The sequence below is a fragment of the Castor canadensis genome, chromosome 3 (assembly GCF_047511655.1).
Source record: "Castor canadensis chromosome 3, mCasCan1.hap1v2, whole genome shotgun sequence".
Classification (NCBI taxonomy): domain Eukaryota; kingdom Metazoa; phylum Chordata; class Mammalia; order Rodentia; family Castoridae; genus Castor; species Castor canadensis.
The window spans coordinates 148,359,480-148,378,607 of NC_133388.1; the positions used below are offsets into that span (position 1 = coordinate 148,359,480).

The 19,128-nt window shown below is 38.1% G+C and overlaps 1 long non-coding RNA gene across 3 annotated transcripts in view; it reads right to left on the reverse strand.

Annotated features, from left to right (window-relative positions):
• The window catches only part of LOC141421679 (uncharacterized), a 204,304-nt gene extending 186,955 nt beyond the window's left edge, over positions 1-17,349 (reverse strand). For all 3 annotated transcript variants that reach the window (XR_012446351.1, XR_012446350.1, XR_012446352.1), the window contains exon 1: positions 17,060-17,349. This is a non-coding gene — a long non-coding RNA (uncharacterized lncRNA). The remainder of the gene's footprint in view (positions 1-17,059) is intronic.
• Positions 17,350-19,128: the final 1,779 nt, after the last annotated feature.

Here is a 19,128-nt window from a genome sequence, read left to right on the forward strand (position 1 = left end):
TGTATGTGTGTGCGTGTGGCATTTTTACATATATATAAAATCAGGACTAAATGTATCTCAAGTGAATCTTCCCATGGCAAAGCCTCTCTGCCATCAAAGATGATGTGCTGTGTCCTCCTCTCATCCAAGCAGCCAATGGTAGCCTTTATACAGCTGCTGTCTTGGAAACTAACATTAAAAAACTATTCTGTGAAAGGAAACAAAACCATGAAAGGACAGGCAATACCAAACCACAGGAGAAGAAAAGGCAAGAAAGTAAAGAGTAACATTGTTTCAGCTGCACAAAATCAAACCCTTAATCAAAAAGACAACTACATGACAGGGATCACCACGTATTTATCAATTCTAACACTGAATGTTAGTGGACTAAATTCCCCCATCAAAAGACACTGATTGGCAAACTGGATTAAAAAGGAAGATCCAACAATCTGCTGCCTACAGGAGACCCAGCTCATCAACAGAAATAAGCACTGGCTGAGAGTGAAAGGCTGAAAGATTTACCAAGCCAGTGGTCCCTGAAAACAGGCAGGGGTAGCAATACTTATCTTGGACAAAGTAGACTTCAAACCTACTTTGATCAAACGAGATAAAGAAGGACACTCCATACTAATAAAAGGAGAAATACACCAAAAGGAAATAACAATTATCAACCTATATGCACCTGATGTCAATGCACTCAATTTCATCAAACATACTCTGAAGGATCTAAAAGCATATATTAACTCCAACACAGTGGTTGTGGGAGACTTTAACACCCCATTGTCACCAATAGATAGGTCATTAAAAAAAAAATCAATAAAGAAATCCTAGAACTAAAGCACACCATAGATCAAATGACCTAGCTGATGTCTACAGAATATTTCATCCAACTTCTGCACAATATACATTCTTCTCAGCAGCCCATGGAACCTTTTCCAAAATGGATCATATCTTAGGGACAAAGCAAGCCTCACAAATATAAGAAAATAGAAATAATCCTTTGCATTCTGTCTGACCACAATGCATTAAAACTAGAAATCAACAACAAAAACAGCAGTAAAAAACACGCAAATAACTGGAAGCTGAACAACACATTACTCAACGATGAATGGGTCACTGATGAAATAAAAGAGGAAATTAAAAGATTCCTGGAAGTTAATGAAAATGAAAACACGACCTACCAGAACCTATGGGACACAATAATGGCAGTCCTAAGAGGAAAGTTTATAGCCATGAGTGCATATATCAAAAGGACAGAAAGATCTCAAATCAAAAGCCTAACACTACAGCTGAAACTCCTAGAAAAACTGTTCTGAAGTGGGGCACTGGTGGCTCATGCCTGTCATCCTGGCCACTCAGGAGGCAGAGATCAGGAGGATCACAGTTCAAAGCCAGCCTGGGCAAATAGTTCGCAACACCCTATCTCGAAAATACCCAGCACAAAAAGGGCTGGCCAAGTGGCTTAAGGTGAAGGCCCTGAGTTCAAGCCCAAGTACTGCAAAAAAAAAAAAACAAAACTGTTCTGCTATTGGGCATCCTAATGCATAGTGTGATATTTCAAAACCTTCTTGAGTCATTGTGTATGTCAAACTATGTCTGTTTTATTTCCTGTCATCTTTATCTAGAATATGAATCTCCATGGAACTGTGTCTTTTTCTTTCTTTTAGCTCCTTTTCTTTCCTTCTGTCTTCATGGTCCCTTTAGTAGAACATCTCACTCCTGTTTTTATTGGCTGAGTTTTTCACTTACTGAGTATTTAATGATGGGAAACAGGGATGGCACCAAACTCAGATGTAGAGTTATTACCATTAACAAATAGCAGTCATCTCAAGATTATTCATTTTTACTATAAAGAACACAAACTAATATCAGCTCATGATCAGAACCTTCTCCCCTGCATTTACTCCTCCTAGATTAAGTAAACTAAAGTCAGATAAAAATAAATAGAATGGAATAAAAACTGTTGGTATATTATGGCATCTAAACTTCTAGTAGATGAGCAAGCTCACAGGAAAAGATGATTACCCTGTCTGTAACTTCAAGGTCTCTCTGACTCAGAGAAGAAATGATCAATAAACACATGATGAGCACTTTTTTTCTATTTTTATATCAAGGTTTCTTAGAGTCATAAGAAGTTTAATTTTAAATGTTTAATATCATGGTAATTTACTGTAGATGAATACATTCTTATCAGTGAATACAATTATGCTTTAACTAACTTAAATTCCATTTTTCTAATAATTTAAAAAAGCAATTATTGCCAAATTTTATTTAAAAAAAACACAACATAATCTTTGGGACTATTAACAAAAGCCAAATTATTGTGTTTTCACTCCTTGGCTATATAACCTGACAATAAATTCTAATTATCAGCAAATTTCTTGCTAAACAATATAATTTAATATATCTCAAAGAGGAAAAATTTAAATCATTACACTAAATAGGCCTTTCACTAGTAAGACAAAGCTTATTTTGTAAGCTCTTGATCTCTTAAAGTGTATCTCTGATTGGCATGAGGGCTTGCTTATATTGCCAAGTTGGCATTTTAAACAAGAGATTTGCTTCCATGATGCAATAATTAAAAACTTTTCCAAAGTCCAGTTGTTCACCAGAGGTCTAGCAAAACTAAGTGATGTGACATCTTTGGTAGTTAAAAACTATATTCACAGAACTAAACATGTATTCATTTTGTTCATATTGACTCTCTTTGTCTTCATACTCTGTAGAGAAATGTTAACTTCATGATATCATAAAGTAACTGCTGTTTATTGCATACTTACTGTTTATGTGTGTATGTGTATATAAGTGTACATACATGCATGTAACTTAAATTTTCACCAGTCCTACTATATAGGAATCAATCATTCTCCTAATTATCAGGTGGGCAAACTAAGACTCAGTCAGTAAATGGTGAATCTAAGACTAAGACTGAGTTAGGCTTTCTTCAGAATCTATACTTAACTTGTTTTCCTTCTGCGCTTCTTGCTATGCTTGTTATGGCACAACAGTGGCCTAGGGTCTGTGAAGGTTTTAAAAAGGGTGTAAATAATTAGGAATAGCTTAAACAAAGTTTATAATTTATTTTGAAAACAAGACAAATATAACCAAGCTGTAATAAAGAATTGCAATAATAGCTAAAAGCCTATAAGTGCTTTGTGAGGCACTGCTTTAAATTCTAAACACATAATTGATCTATTTAATTCTTACAACAACGCATTGAGTGGTGGCAATTATTCCCAATGTATAGATGAATGTTAAACAGCCAAGCAGGGATGTGGAGACAAGCAGTATGAGTCAAAGCCCATGCATTTAGTGCCTATGGTTCAAGAAGTCTTTAGAGGACAAATTAGGAAAAAGAAGATCTAATGGGTCAAAGAGGATTCTCTGCCCAGCAAAGGAGAGATTGGTCCTCCATCCTCCGGCCCCACCAATGACACTGACAGGAATTTGGGGGACAGATACATATAATATTATGATATCATATGAACTTTTTTTCGTGAGGGGGCACTGGGGTTTGAAGTCAGGGCCTCAAGCTTGCTAGGCAGGTACTCTCACTGCTTGAGCCACCTTGCCAGCTCAGATGCATATCATGAATTCAGCAGAGAAGATAACAGCACAGGTTCTTTTATTCCTAGATGTCAGATGTTGGCTCAGGAACAAAGTCTTCCCAGCTACCTCAGAGATTTGGTATATGCACTGTAGTCTCAAGAAAGTTAAGGGGTTCAAGATAAGAAAAAAAACCACAAAGTTTGCATGCCAGTTGGGAAAATAACACTAAATGGCTTTCATGAATGGGCTCTGGAGAGTGGTTTCTATCCAGAAATACAGTGTCTGCCTACTTGGACCTTTATGTGCATTACAAGAACTATTGTTTGCAAAGACTTTATATGGTCTAGAAACGGGCACATTTATTAGTTAAATAAAATAAAGAGATATCTATATTCAATGGAAAGAACCAATGTCTCAAGTCCTTCATATTTTCTCCTATCCCACACTCACTATTTTAAGCAACCCTCACATCTCTTCCATACATCACTCAGTTTTTGTCTGACTTTTGACTCCATATGAGTAGGGGGAATTCAAGGTACCAAACAGAAGGAGAAAATGGAAAAGCATTTCTAAATCTAAATAACAATGAAATCAGAAAATCCTAAGCACTCAGTGAATGTCACAAATAACAAACATTATAAGAGGTGATTGAGACCTCTGAGTGCAAAGTTGTGATGAATTTGTAAAGGATGACAGAAAGACTTGACTGAAGCATGGAAAGGATATGAAGGAGACATTAGAGGACTGAAACAATGATGAAGAAGCTGCCTCTTACACTATTGGCTCAGAAGATCTTCACTAATGTGTCAATAACATAAGTACATTTATTTCCTAATAGTTGTCATTTCCCATGATCTTAAATTCAGCCTCTGCAATCTCCAATTAATGTGATTTCACTCTCATGTTAAAAACAAATTCTCGCCAGGTGCTAGAGACTCATGCCTGCCATCATCCTAGCTACTTAGGAGGCCCAGCTCAGAAGGATCAAAGGTTCAAGGCCAACCACAGCAAATAGTTTGTGAAACCCCATCTCTAAAATAACCAAAGCAAAAATGGACTAGAGGTATGGCTCAATTGGTAGAGAACCTGCTTTGCAAGTGTGAAGACCTGAGTTCAAACCCCAGTCCCACCAAAGAAAAGATTCTCAGTTTCGATCCTCAGTTCTGAATTTTTAATATGCATACACATGCTCTTTTAGTCCATTAGAATTTCTTTTCCACTTTGCAGTTGTTTTAGGATAAGGAACTTATTTATAATTTAAAAGTGTTTTATTTGTTATGTGGCTTCTCTTTCAGGAGGAATAAAAACTGTTATTCTTTATTCTGAAAATATGGATTTTTTTTTCCACATTTCACAATAGGCACCTGTTCTCCCTGTGGTTGTCTTCAGACACAGTAATAGCAGCACTTAAAAGTTCTCTGAGCTGCCACCATTTAGACAAGGTTGGTACAGATTTTATTATATTCAGTAGAAAAAATAAGGCTCTTAACATTCCCTGGATTGCTTTTGCAGTTTATAATAAGGTTAGTAAAATGGCACTCTGTAATGCTCACACCTTCCACCACAGCAATAGCCCACCCTGGGGGAGCTGTCACTGGTGTCATTGCAAGTCCTAGCTCTCAGTGTAAATGCCACTTCCAAGTGTAGTGTCACTGGGTAATTTGACTTCTTTTGTTCCTTCACTGTATTTTAAATTATCCCCTTTCCTTCTTTTACTACCATTGCTTCAGAATTTCAACATTTTAAAATTTCATATGGCTTTTTAGAAAAATAAGAGCCGGTCTTCCATTCTCTCCATATTAGCAGTTTTCATGGACCAGTGTTAGGTTTCCATCCATCAAGTCAAGAATATGGTGAAGGGGCTATAAATAATTGTCTGCCTGGTCAGGTGGTGCCACATTGCACTTGGCAGTAGAAGAAATGCAGTGGATTCTCATTTCTTCTTTTCTCCATTCTCATCTTATATAATGAAGAAAGTCCCATCATATCACCTTTACCTTTGTGTTTTACAAAATGTTACTGATGTTACTTTTGAACACTTTTCTCCTTGTGAAACTAAATTTAGACACGTATCTGTGCCATTTTCGCTTTTCTTTCAGGAAGTTCTGATGCGGCAGTGTCTAGGCCCTGGAGGGAACATGCACCACAGAATTTCAATAAGATCCTCTCTGGGCTGCAGCGCAGTTACTAACTGAAGTCTTCCTCATCAAACCCATTCTCCTGTTCTTCCCAGTCACTACCCAGAAACTAAATGTCACACCACTTTGCAGCTAATGATGGCCAGGTGACTCAATTTGTCCAATGGAAGCAAGCAGAAGCAATGGAGATAACTTCTGCTCCCCTCAGTTAACAGTAAATTAACAGAGTAGACTTGCACTCTTAGCTCTTTGTGCTAATTGGACACTGATATGTTCAACATGCAGCTCTCACCTCCTACACAAGCCTGTCCCTAAGAGGTGGAGAAAATGAAGGAAGCAATCTATGTCCCTGAAGGACCACCTAGAGTAGAGCTGCCTTCAACCTAAACCAAAGACACTATTGTATGAGAGAGAAGTAAGCTTCATCCTATTGCAATTCACTGAGTTTTGGATGTTTGAAACTTTGACTCAGAAGTTCAGCCTTCACTCTGTTACTCTGATTTTTCTCCATATTATTTGACAGGGAATACAAATGGCCTAGGGGTATGGTAAGGAAAACACATCTCTGCAGTCATTCCACATACAACCCATTCAATCAATGTTTAATGAGCTCCTATCTGGTACAACACTCTGTGCTAGCACTATGTAAGAAATGATCACAGCCTTGCTTGCTCAGAAGAAAAAAGAAAACATGTCCAATAAGAGGCACCATGAGAGATCTCTAAAAGGATGCTGTGCTAAATGTGAGTCAAATTCTGAGAGAGAACACACTAGCAGAGAAATAAAAGTAAGAAAATTCTAGTAGGTGTGGTAGCAGGCAAGTATAATCCCAGCACTGAGTAGGCTAAGACAGGAAGACCATAAGTTCAAGGCCAGCCTGGGCTACATAGTGAGACCTGTGGCTCAGTAGGAAGGAATGAAATAGGAGGGAAGGAAGGAAGGAAGAAGGAAGGAAGGAATTATTTAGCTTGGCTAGAGTATGATGGGCATGATGAGAAACTGGAAGATAAAACAAAAAAGATATGGTTGGAGGCCATTTCTGGAGAAGTAGCAGACCAGAAAGGCATGGGGCAGTGTGGAGTGCCTCAAATGGCAGGCTTTATAGTGCAAAAAGAATTGAAAACTTGTTTCCAAGTTTCATCAGTCAGTCAGCCAAGGTAAATGCTTTCTCCCTTCTTTTATTTGAAATGATGCTTGCTACTGGTAGGTGACAAGTGAAAACATTAATTTAGTGAATTTTCTTGATAATAGGTGACACTACATAAATATTATAGGAAAACATTAATATTATTTTCAAGGCTATGATACACTACAGCACTGAGTTACTTGCAATCCCTTTTTCTGTATTCATTTTCTATTGTGATCTGTGAATTGTAGGGGAAATGTTAATGTGGTTGAAATGTGTTTAGAACTCATGAGTTCTAAATCTGTACAACACAGAAGTCCAGTGCTTCACAATGCACCTCCCTGCAGAAGATTCACATCTCTCCTGTCCAAGACTGGAATCCCAGCTCCTCCACTGAGTGGCAATCCACTACTCTGCTGATACTAGGAGGCCTGACCCCCACAGTGCACAGAGACCCAATGTTTCCCACTTCAAGACCCTGTGACCCCATCAAAGAACAGGAACTCTGTCCCCTTGCTGAAGAGATAAAAGAGGTAAATCTGCACCACAACAAGAACATTTCCAGTATACCCCTCTCTGAGGAGCACTGCTGGAGCACCAGGAGGGAAAAAAACACAAAACCATAATTACAGGGGCATAAGAGACTAAAACCCTAACCCAAAAGAACTCCAGATGCATAAATCTCAACACAGAATGAAACAGCAAGACAACGACTCTCCATCAGAAACCAATTCCACCACTAATGATCCAAACACCTGCATAGAGAAAGAGCTATCAAATAACGAATTCCAAAAAGCAATAGTAAAAATGATTAACAACCTCAAAAAAAAAAACCCCACAAAAGTTAGTATTTGACTTTAAAGAGAACATGAATAAACAATTAAATGAGCTCAAAGAGAATACAAACAAACAGATGGATGAAATTAAAAGACTATCCAGGATATGAAAGAGGAAATCAATAAAGATATGGAACCCCTGAAAAATAATCAGTCTGAAAGAAACAACTCAATATCCCAAATACATATCGTGATCAAAAGCTTGGCAAACAGAGTGAAGCAAGTTGAAAATAGAGTATTAGGAATGGAAGACAAAGTAGAAGAATTAGACCAAACAGTAAAAGATCATAAAAGAATGCTAAGAAAATATGACTGGAACATGCAAGATATCTGGCATGAAGGAGAGGAGGTACAAATTAAAGGCATTGACAACCTATTCAATAGAATAATAGCAGAAAACTTCCTGAACTTCAAGAAAGAGAGAGTCAACCAGGTGCAAGAAGCCTACAGAACACCAACTGACAGGACCAAAAAAGAAACACCCCAGACACATCATAATCAAAACACTCAGCACACAGAACAAAGAAAGAATTCTGAAAGCTGCAAAAGAGAAAAGACAAGTCATACATAAAGGCAAACCTATTAGAATAACAGCAGATTTCTCAATCCAAACTCTAAATGCAAAAAGGTCATGGAAAGACATAATTCAGGCCCTGAAAGAAAGCAACTATCAACCTACACTAGTCTACCCAGCTAAATTATCCTTCCTAATTGAAGGAGAAATTAAAACTTTCCACAACAAGGAAAAACTAAAGGAATTTGTGTCCACCTAGCCAGCACTACAGAAGATACTTAAAGGATTTTTACAAATAGAAGAAGAAACTAAAATGAGACAGGAAGACTCAAGAAAGAATAAACCCCATTAAGCAAGCAGACAAATAAATAAGGAATAGGTAAAACTAAACAACAGGGAAACAAGAATGACTTGAAACAACAAGCACCACTCAGTATTAACACTGAATGCAAATGGCCTCAATGGCCTAATCAAAAGACATAAAATATCAAACTGGGTTAAAAAACAAGACCCCAACCATATGCTGACTACAAGAAACTCATCTCACTGAAAAAAATAAACACTGGCTTAGATTCAAAGGCTGGAAAAAAGTGTCCAAGCAAATGGGGACCCCATAAATATGCAGGAGTACCTATAATGATATCTGACAAAGTAGACTTCAGACTAAAATCAATCAGAAGAGACAATGAAGGTCATTTCATATTAATGAAAAGAACAATTCCTCAAGAGAAATTATCAATCCTTAACATATATGCACTAAACACAGGGACACCCATCTATATTAAAAAAAAAAACTCTAATGGCCCTAAGAGCACTGGTAGACACTAACACAGCGATAGTGGGAGACCTGAATACCCCACTGTCACCAACAGATAGGTCATTCAGACAAAAGAGCAGCAGAGAAACTTCAGAGCTACTTCACATATTAGACCAAATAGACATGTTTGATACTTACAGAATATTCCACCCAACAACTAGGCAATGAACATTCTTTTCTGCAGCTCATGGAACTTTCTCCAAAATACATCATACTTTAGGACACAAAGCAAATCTCAACAAATTTAAGAACACTGAAATAACCCCCTGCATCATATCAGACCACAACTAGATGTCAACAACCAAAGAAACCCCAGAAAATATTCAAACACATGGACACTGAGCAGCACACTTCTGAAAAACCAATGGGTGACCAATGTAATAGGGAAGAAACAAAAAAGTTCATGGAATCAATGAAAATGAAAACAACCTACCAGAATCTGTAGGACACAGATCATCACCACCATCATGATCACCATCACCATCATCACCATCACCATTATCACCATCATCTATCATAATGCTCAAATCACCATTACCACCATCACCAATCATCATGATCAGTATCACCACTATCGGCAGCAGCATCTGTGGAAGTCTTGATTCTTTATAAGCTTTTTAGTTAGCTCTTGGTTTCCTAGCTGGTTAGCTTTGGTGAGCAATCTTGTTTGATTGGTGGTATAGACTTTCTATTTTTTCAGCTTAGAAATAAACTACCTAAAATTTCCCTATCTTAGCTGACTTCCCTAGCTTTTGTCTCCATAATTTCCTGAATGTCAAGTATCTTTAGTTCCTCTTTCCATAGAATCACAGTTTGTTAGAGGTAAAAGGTACCTTAAAGATCATTCTGCTTTGCCCCTACATTTTATTTTATTTATTTATTTTCTTTGGAGGGCTGGAGTTTGAACCCAGGGCCTCTTGCATACTAGACAGGCACTTTACCACTTTAGCAACTCTGCCAGCCCTACTCCTAGCATTAAATGTATGAAAAGCAGATTTAGGTTTAGTAGGTGGAATAACCAGAAGAACCCACTCTTCTGCCTCCATGGTTCTCAGCCTGGGATCATTTTGACACCCAGACAATGTCTGGAAACCTTTCTTATTGTTACAACGTGGGGATAGGGATTTGCAACTGACATCTAATAATATTTAGCACATCCTTGTCCTCTAGCCAAATTTAACTCTACAACAATAAAAGGTGTTATATTATGTAGAAGAAAAATAATGTCAAGAAGTTAACGTAAGGGCACTTAACTAGTAAGTACAGGAGCCATTAGCTCCACATCTACCTGGCTTAAAGACATTGTATGACAGTACATTTTACACTATATTATCATTTTCCTGAAATTGGAGCATTTAGAGTTCCAATGCATTTTGCAAATATAAACTCACATCTTCAAAGGAAGAAAATTACTATTGGCCACACTTGGTGAAAAAAAAGAAGTGGCTTTAGTAAGTGGTTTTACCCCGCCAGGTCTCCAAAGAAGTACTACAAGGATTCACTAGCTCAGCAAAAAAGACAAGACCACAGGCAATACTGGCAGTTGAAGTAAGTTATCATATTTTGTTTTTGTTTAAATAAGAACTGTGTGAGGACAAAGAGAAATTTCCTGGACTTATGTGTACTTTTCTTTCACATGCTCTTTCCTTTGTACATTGATACTCCCCTAGTGGACTTTAACCAAAAAGAGTAGTTTTTTGTATGTTCTTGGACATAAGAGAGGTGGCACCAGGTCCACAGACACCTAACAAGAGTGTGGAGGGAAGGAAAGAAAAAGAAAACAAAAAATGAAAAACAAAATTTCTTAAGATCTTTTACAGTTTGTCAACTACCTGCAAAAGTTGGAGAAGCAAACAAACCCCTTTGCTTTCTATGATGGTGTTTTTTTTTTTTTTTTTTGAAAATGAAACAGATGTGAGTTTCTTTAATTCAAAGCCTTAATTATTCTGACGTTTTCCATAACTTAATCTGAGCCATCGCCTCAGCTTTTTTTTCTTTTTTTTTTTTTTATTATTCATATGTGCATACAAGGCTTGGGTCATTTCTCCCTCCTGCCCCCACCCCCTCCCTTACCACCCTCTCCGCCCCACCCCCTCAATACCCAGCAGAAACTATTTTGCCCTTATTTCTAATTTTGTTGTAGAGAGAGTATAAGCAATAACAGGAAGGAACAAGGGTTTTTGCTGGTTGAGATAAGGGTAGCTATACAGGGCATTGACTCACATTGATTTCCTGTGCATGGGTGTTACCTTCTAGGTTAATTCTTTTTGATCTAACCTTTTCTCTAGTTCCTGGTCCCCTTTTCCTATTGGCCTCAGTTGCTTTTAAGGTATCTGCTTTAGTTTCTCTGAGTTAAGGGCAACAAATGCTAGCTAATTTTTTAGGTGTCTTACCTATCCTCACCCCTCCTTTGTGTGCTCTCACTTTTATCATGTCCTCAAAGTCCAATCCCATTGTTGTGTTTGCCCTTGATCTAATGTCCACAAATGAGGGAGAACATACAATTTTATGATGGTGTTTTTAATCAAAAAAGTATTGAAGAGAATTTAACCACTGATTTTTTGATATTTGTATGTCTCAGATTCGGTAATCAGCACTCAAGTTTTCTGTCCAACCAGAGTCTCATGTTTTTGATAATTTAAAAGGTACTTTTATAATATGTGTAATGTATACATATAGACTTAAATCTGAAAAAAAAAACAAAACCTAATAGAGGAATCACACTGCCTCTCACTGAAATGTGACCAATGATTTGCTTCTAGTCCTTATAATTACTGGGAGTTTTGTGAGTTCTAGAATAGTGAAAGAGCCCCGGTCTTGCCATAGTTATACAATAATTATTACAAATAATATTTTGAGAAATCATAGCTCCATTATTGCTCTCTTCCCCCAGCAATCTTCCTAACTTAATGATGATATCTTTTTATTGCTGATTGATTCTTCTAGAAGCTTATGAATTCTAAGAAGCATGACTCATTTTTCTTCTGATCCCTAGGGTGTACCTGGCACAAATTAATAAAGTGTTTATTAAATTTTGGTTAAATTATTTAATGAATAAATAAATAATTGCATGAGTGAATAAATAGAATAACAAACTATGGCTGGGTTTCTTACTAGGTCTTTATCTGCCTACTTAAGGAGTCTCTGTGACACCAAAAAGTTTTCTCTATGAGTGAAAACTAAACAACTGCTGAATACTAGTGAGAACCATGAATAATAGTATCAGCTTTCCAGGGCTGTATGTACTATATACACTAGTTAACTTGAGTGTTATATTATTTGGCATTTCAAAATCTCCACAGGAACTTGAAGAGCCAATATAATTCAAGGATAATGAGTTCTGGTCTTTTTCTTCCCAAAGGTTAAATACCTGTACACAGGTGACAAAGAACTGGATGAACACTAGCACTCCTCAAAGCTCCAATGTCCTATTACCAGTAGGGCAAATAATGAGAGTACACTAAAGATGTAAGTCTAAAATAGTCTTAACAAGCAAGAGCCATCAAGAAGGATTTTCACTGTAATGAAAGGCACTGGGCTGTGTTAAGAAAGAAGTCATACAACTGAATCTGCATTGGAAGGTTCTCATTCATGAGTAGACGATAGTGACAATGTTGAACTTACTTGAGCCATAGGTTACTGGAAAATGGCAAAGGTTTGGGAATCCCTTTAGAGTTCTGCAAATGACTTACTACAAAGAAACAAACCTTCATATTATCAATTTCTGACCCCAAACTGGGTCCTTTTTCCTCTCACAGGATCATGGAACCAATAAAGAAACTAAGAACCAACTAAGCAGTAAAAGGTATATTCTAGGCCAGTGTGTTAATTAGACTTTTCATGCTGCGACAAAATACCTAATATAACAACTTAAGGAGAAGAATTATTTTGGCTCATAGTTTTGAAGGGTTGAGTCCATCATTGTTTGACCCCATCCACTTGAGTGTAATATCATGTGGCAGAGGAACTTTTTACCTCAGTATGGACAGGAAACCAAGAAAGGGGATCAGCTCACATTGTGGCAAACAAAAAAACAGAGCTAAACAGTAATAGGAAGAGGCCAGAGCACCATATAGCCCCTAAGGACACACCCTCGGTGACCAAATTTCTCTAACCAGGCCCCACCTTTCCCAGCTCCATTACCTTTCAATAGTCTGTGTAAATTTTTAATCCATCAATGGATTAAACCATTCATTAGGTCAGAGGCCTCATGATCTAATTACCTTTGGAAACACCCTCACAGGTATGCCCATGGTGTGCTTTACTAATCTCCTAGGCATTTCTTATCCAATCAAATTAATAATCAAGATTTACCATCACAGTCAGAGAATAGGAGAATCATGCAGACAGACTCACAAATCAGCTTCTCCATTTGATCAAAGGTTGAGATTCTTCTTGAGGGTAAAAAGGGAAAGGGGAAGAGTTTAGATAATGAACAGGAAAATTATTCATTACTTTCTGGGGAGGCAGTGGGCCCATCTCAGAGAATGGGAACCACTGTCCTTTAATCCTGGTGTGGTCCAGTTCTAGCCTGGGTCAGAAGCAGATTAGACCAAGATGGTGCTAGTGGGTGGGAATTTTACTAGGTAGTGTATTACAATGGATGGTAATGAGTCTGAGGATGACTAGTAAGTCAGCATGGGGTTGTTTATGGCTAAAATAAATTTTTGTAGATTACATCCTGCATCGAATGTTGCAGCAGTATCAGGGGTCCTAGATGCTTTTGTAGCTTGTCAAGTGAAAAAGATTGTTTTTCTCAGAATTTGGGATAGTATTTGCCTAGTGGCACTCATACAACTTGGTAAATGTCCTCCCACCCTGCTTTACCTGTGATAAGACCATACATAAACCTTCTAAAATTTTATTCTTTATCTTATGAGGAATTTGGTTTTTTTAATTCCTATTGAATAATTGGAACAAAATGTTAGTTAATCAAGTTTTGGTTAAGACTCTCCTTTTCAGCTCCCTAACCTTTGGCCTATCTTCAGCCTGAGCTCTCCTTACCAACCTGAGAATAGACTAGCATCAGATCATTCTATAGTTCACTATCCAGTCATTCATGTCACCCCCTTTCATTCCACTTCCCACACTCAGTTCTCTCTAGCCTTGTTTATTTCTTCTCCTAAAAGCAAAACACTTTTGATATTTGCAGCTCTGTAGTCAGAATATTCTTCCAATTGCAGAAGTCTTTTCCTCTCTGTCCCCACACTTACTCTCACCTCCTCCTGGCAATAATTGTTTTGAATAAAGTTTCTACTTGCTAAGTCTAAACTTGTATTTTATTTGACAGTGGATTAAGCAGGAAAAATCCTGGAGACCACATGGGAATCACTGCTATAGTCCAGGTCAGAGTTGGTGAGTCTGTGAACTAACCCATAGAAATAATATGGACCAGCAAGAAATGTTTAGGAAATCAGTGTGGTGGGAATGAGTGATGCACTAAAAAGGGTCTGAATCTTTCAGGATGCTCATCTAGTGTGTGTGATCTCTCCCTGGGAATCCCAGCCAGAACTAACTTATATTCCTTCTACACCTTCTGCAAACCTGTATCATTTCACATACAGTTTTGTCATCGGTGTGCTATGTTAATAATGTAGATATATTTGTATCTTTCCAATGACATGTTGTCGTAGAAAAGATTGTACACCCCATGCACCAGTCTCACAAACCAGAACCTAACATTTCTAATGGTCTGTGTAGGGTTCAAAAGTCAAGTGCATGGAATATGAAAGATATCAAAGAAAAGATGGGAACTGAGGCAGAAGCAAAGTTTTATTCACTTTCCAAGAGAAGAAAGGGGCCAGACACTAGGAGAAGTAGTGTCCCAGAATGAAGTTAGGACTGGAGCTTATAAGCATTTAAGATATAGAAGGAATGTACTGCTGACGTTTTAGGTTTTTTTGGTTCAACTCGCTGTGCCAGGAAGCTTGGAGTGGTCAGTTTCTCAATGTTTTGTCAACGTGGGTGGTTGTTAGCTTATACAATCTATGTGGTCAGAATTATGGTCAACAAGATACAGGTGGGGTCCCACTTGAATTCACAAGAACAGTTTCCACAAAACACAGTAAAATGGACTTTCTGCAGACAAAATGGAGACTTTTATAAAATGGAGTAGGTTAGGCTAATCTGGGTTGGAGCGTTCCTGACAACAGGGTTAACCTCTGTACTTTCAGCACCAAGCCAAGAGCCCAGGGTTCTAGAAATGGTCACTAAGTATTCATTGAATTAAATTGAAGATTAATTCATAAAACTGATTTTTATTTTTTTTAAAAATCTCTATGTGTACAAGTTGTCAGTAAACAATTATAAAATGTTTAGGGTACAAGCCCTGTGGCTTCTGAATTTACATAAATGACTAGAAAAATAATATTAGGTGTTAGTTATTCTAGACTCACTGTGTCAAGTGATGTGCTAAGAATGTTTGAGTGCACTCTTTAGTAATACTGTGATAGCATAAGAGTAAGTATGTCTTATCTTTTCCTGGCAGATGGCTCCTGAAGTCCTTGAAATCTCTGAAATGTGGAGGGCCTTTTGTAAGGGCCCTTGGCAGGGTGTGGGTGGGGTGTTCGTTGCCTAGGAGAACCAATCATTGTGATTAGAGAGTTGGAATTTTCATCCTCACCTCCATTTGTGGGGGACGGACAGAGGTTGAAAGTTGAGTTGATCACCAAGGGCTAATGATTTAATCCAGTCTGGGTAATGAAGCTTCAGAGAGAGAGAGAGAGAATTAAGAGAACTTCCAGGTTCAGGGAGAGTGGCACACCTGGAGAGAGCATGGAAGTTCTGCAGCCCTCTCCCATACCTTGCTGGGTGTGTCTCCATTTGACTGTACCTGAATTGTACCTGTTATAATAAGTGGGTAAGCATTAAGTGTTTCTCTGAGTTCTGTGAGCCATTCTATCAAATGATTAACCTAAAGAAGGGGTCGAGGAAACTTCCTGTTTGTTGTGGGTAACCTGGGGATCCACTACTTGCAATTTAAGTGGGGGCAGTCTATGAGACAGCCCTTAACATGTGGGATTTGCACTAACTCTGGCTAACATCAGAATTAAATTGGTGTCTCTGGAGAAATGGAGAATGGATTGGTGTGGGAGAAATCTCTGAATGCTTTAGTGACCCAAAAGTGTTATAAGAGAATAGAGGAGAGATAAAGTTTCTTCCCCATACAATCTCCTTTAATCTTCACTAAAACCCTGACAGACAGGCGTCATTACTGTCATCCTTATTTTACTAGTAGGTGAACCAAGACTAAAAGCACTTTTCAATGAAGAAGTAGAGATGGGATTCAGACCTTCTGTCAGACCCAAGAGCTCACACACTTAAATTCCTGCACGATACTTACTGTCTTTCCTCATTGTCAGAAATGGCCATGAACAGCTCGTCATAAGACTAACTGCTCATTTCCGGTGTAAAAGAAGAGCTGAATAATTATACGTCAAAGGAAGATGATTAAAACAAGCAATGGAACTTTTTCAGGCAAATGACAGTTTGAGAATGTGAATGCCACATTTATAATTCAATAGAAATGCTGACTGCCTAAGATGGGATCATGAGGGCCTTGACGTTCTGTGCTAACAACCATTCATTATAATAATTACCTTCCGAAGAATTGCAGCCAACAGCACAAAGAAAATTGAAAAGTCCCATTTTTGCACAAATGTTTGCTTTTCAAAAACATTCTGTGTGTATTTCCTTGGAACAGTTTTGTATTTATACAGCTACAAAATACAGAAGTTTACAACAGTGGGTGCTGCAGACCTTGTACCTGATCATGTGCAAATGTGACACTGTCCCAGGAAGTCACATAGCACTGTGAGACCATGCTGGGAGAACCAGAATTTTAATTGTACCTGAGACCTGTTTTATTACTTTAGCTAAGACACATGCCAGAGTGAGTGCTATGTGATGGCCTTAAATGCACAAAAAGCGTGATTAATACAAACCTAAGATCTAGCCAGCTTCCAAAACAGAACAGAAGCACTAAAAACCAAGATGATCTGAGATGATTCCAGACTGACTGGTTTCCTGCTGAAAGGCCTTAGACAAAGTACCAATCTCTCAGAGTGTGTTTTTTAATCTCTGAATAGGAAGTAAACATACCTCTTTTTCTGGGCGCAGTGAGGCCAGGCAGAAGACTTGCAGTAGTCCCAATGAGGGGCTGCATATACCAGTGACTTGAGCAGAGAGCTGAAGGATTCTAATTACGTCCTTTGTGGTAACCTCAGAAGGGACATTCAATGTGCCTCTGTTGCCTCATTTGTGATAAATCAATTGCCCTGTGCAGGTGTGTGTGAGTCAAACATGCACGGTGCTCTCCTATGCTGTGCTTTTTCAGCCTTTGACATTGGAACTTAGCTCTGACTTTGCTGTGATCCCCCTAGAGTGCTCTTCTTATTGGATCCCCTCTGTAGTCTTTTCCTTAGAAAATGATCATTCTGCCTGGACTGAATAAACAAAGGATAACGTCACCACAAACAAAACAAGAAAGGCTTTCAGTTCATGTTGGCTCTCCTCATAACACCATTTTCTCTTTTTCCACACTGTTCACTTTGTGGTTACATTCTGTATTGTCACAACAGAGCCTGGAATGAAAACACAACCATAATGGGTTCAAGATTAAAATCAACCCAAAATGGGTATACAGATTTAAATTGGGTTATTACTGATAAGCTGATCTTCATTCACTAATCATTGACCTACAGTTGCCAAAAGCTTGATTTCCCTTCTACCATAATCTTGGGCAATTTAAACAACCTCTCCCTTCAGAGTTTATTTGATTGTAAACTAACACTTGATGATCATATACAGTCATAAAGTTAATGTACAAAAAACAGAAGTGTTTTGACTTGAATTGAGTCTTCCAAAAAGATACATTGAAGTCCTAATCCCAAGCATGGTTGAATGTCACTTTATTTGGGAGTAGAGCCATTGGAGATGGGATTATTTAAGAGGAGGTCATATTGAAATGGGATGGGCTTTAATGCAATATGACTGGTGACTTTATAAAATGGGAGACAGACACAGGTAGAAGGTCAAGTGACATGAGGCGGATTCAAGTGTTACATCTACAGGCCAAGGAAACCAAGGATTGACAGCAAACCACCAGAAGCTAGAAAAGAGCTCTGACCTATAGGACTCAGAGGGAGTGTGGTTGTGTTAACACTGTGAGTTCAGACTTCTAACTACTGAAACTGGGAGACAATAAATTTGTGCTGTGTTAAGCCACCTAGTTTGTGGTATTTGTTTAAGTAGAATAAAATGATAATGTTTTTAAGATATATAGCAGTCAGTGAATGTTTTGGCAGTACAGTTACAAAAATTGGGTAAATACCAGCAAATAAAACTCTTGTGTCAGGAGCCATGATATACACTTTACTCATACATTATCAGGACAACCACAGGAAGTAGGAACTATTGTTGACTCATTTCGGGGGAAGGGTGACTAGAGTTTGAATTCAATGCCTTGCACTTGCTAGGCAAGCATTCTAACACTGGAGCCACACCATCATCATTTTTTGCTACTACTGAAATTCTCCTTCCTATGTCTCCTGCATAGCTGGAATGGCAGAAGTATACCACAGTGCATGACTTGTTTGCTAAAATAGGGTCTAGATAGTTTTTTGCCTGGGCTGGCCTCAAACCTTGATCCTCCCAATTTGTTCTTCCTAACTAGCTGGAATAATAGACATGAGTCACTGTTCCCACACTACTTTTAAGACAGGATCTCATTAGTTCAGTATCCCAAATGCTAAGATTGTAGGCATGTGCCACCATGCCCAGCTGATCTTATACCTAATGAAGCCATGGCACAGACAACTTCCATGACTCACTCAAGTCACATGACCAATAAATACAGGGTGTTGTGGGAATATCGTAATTCTTCTTGCCCTTTAGAGCTTTCAAAATCAAGTAAGTAATAGCTAGAATATATGCACATGCATTAGGCATTCATTGGTTTTGTTTGTAATGTTGATTTTTTTCCTGAAATATTAACTCAAATTAACACAGGGGGTGGGAGAGAGACAGAGAGAGAGAACACATAGTAAGGTGATGCAATCCTTAGCAGACCTAGGACACAGAAGTCTGAGCTAATCATCACATATGGAATTCTTTTCCATAATCCCCAGAGTCACTTCACAGTTCTGACTTGAGGTGATTTTCTATGTTAT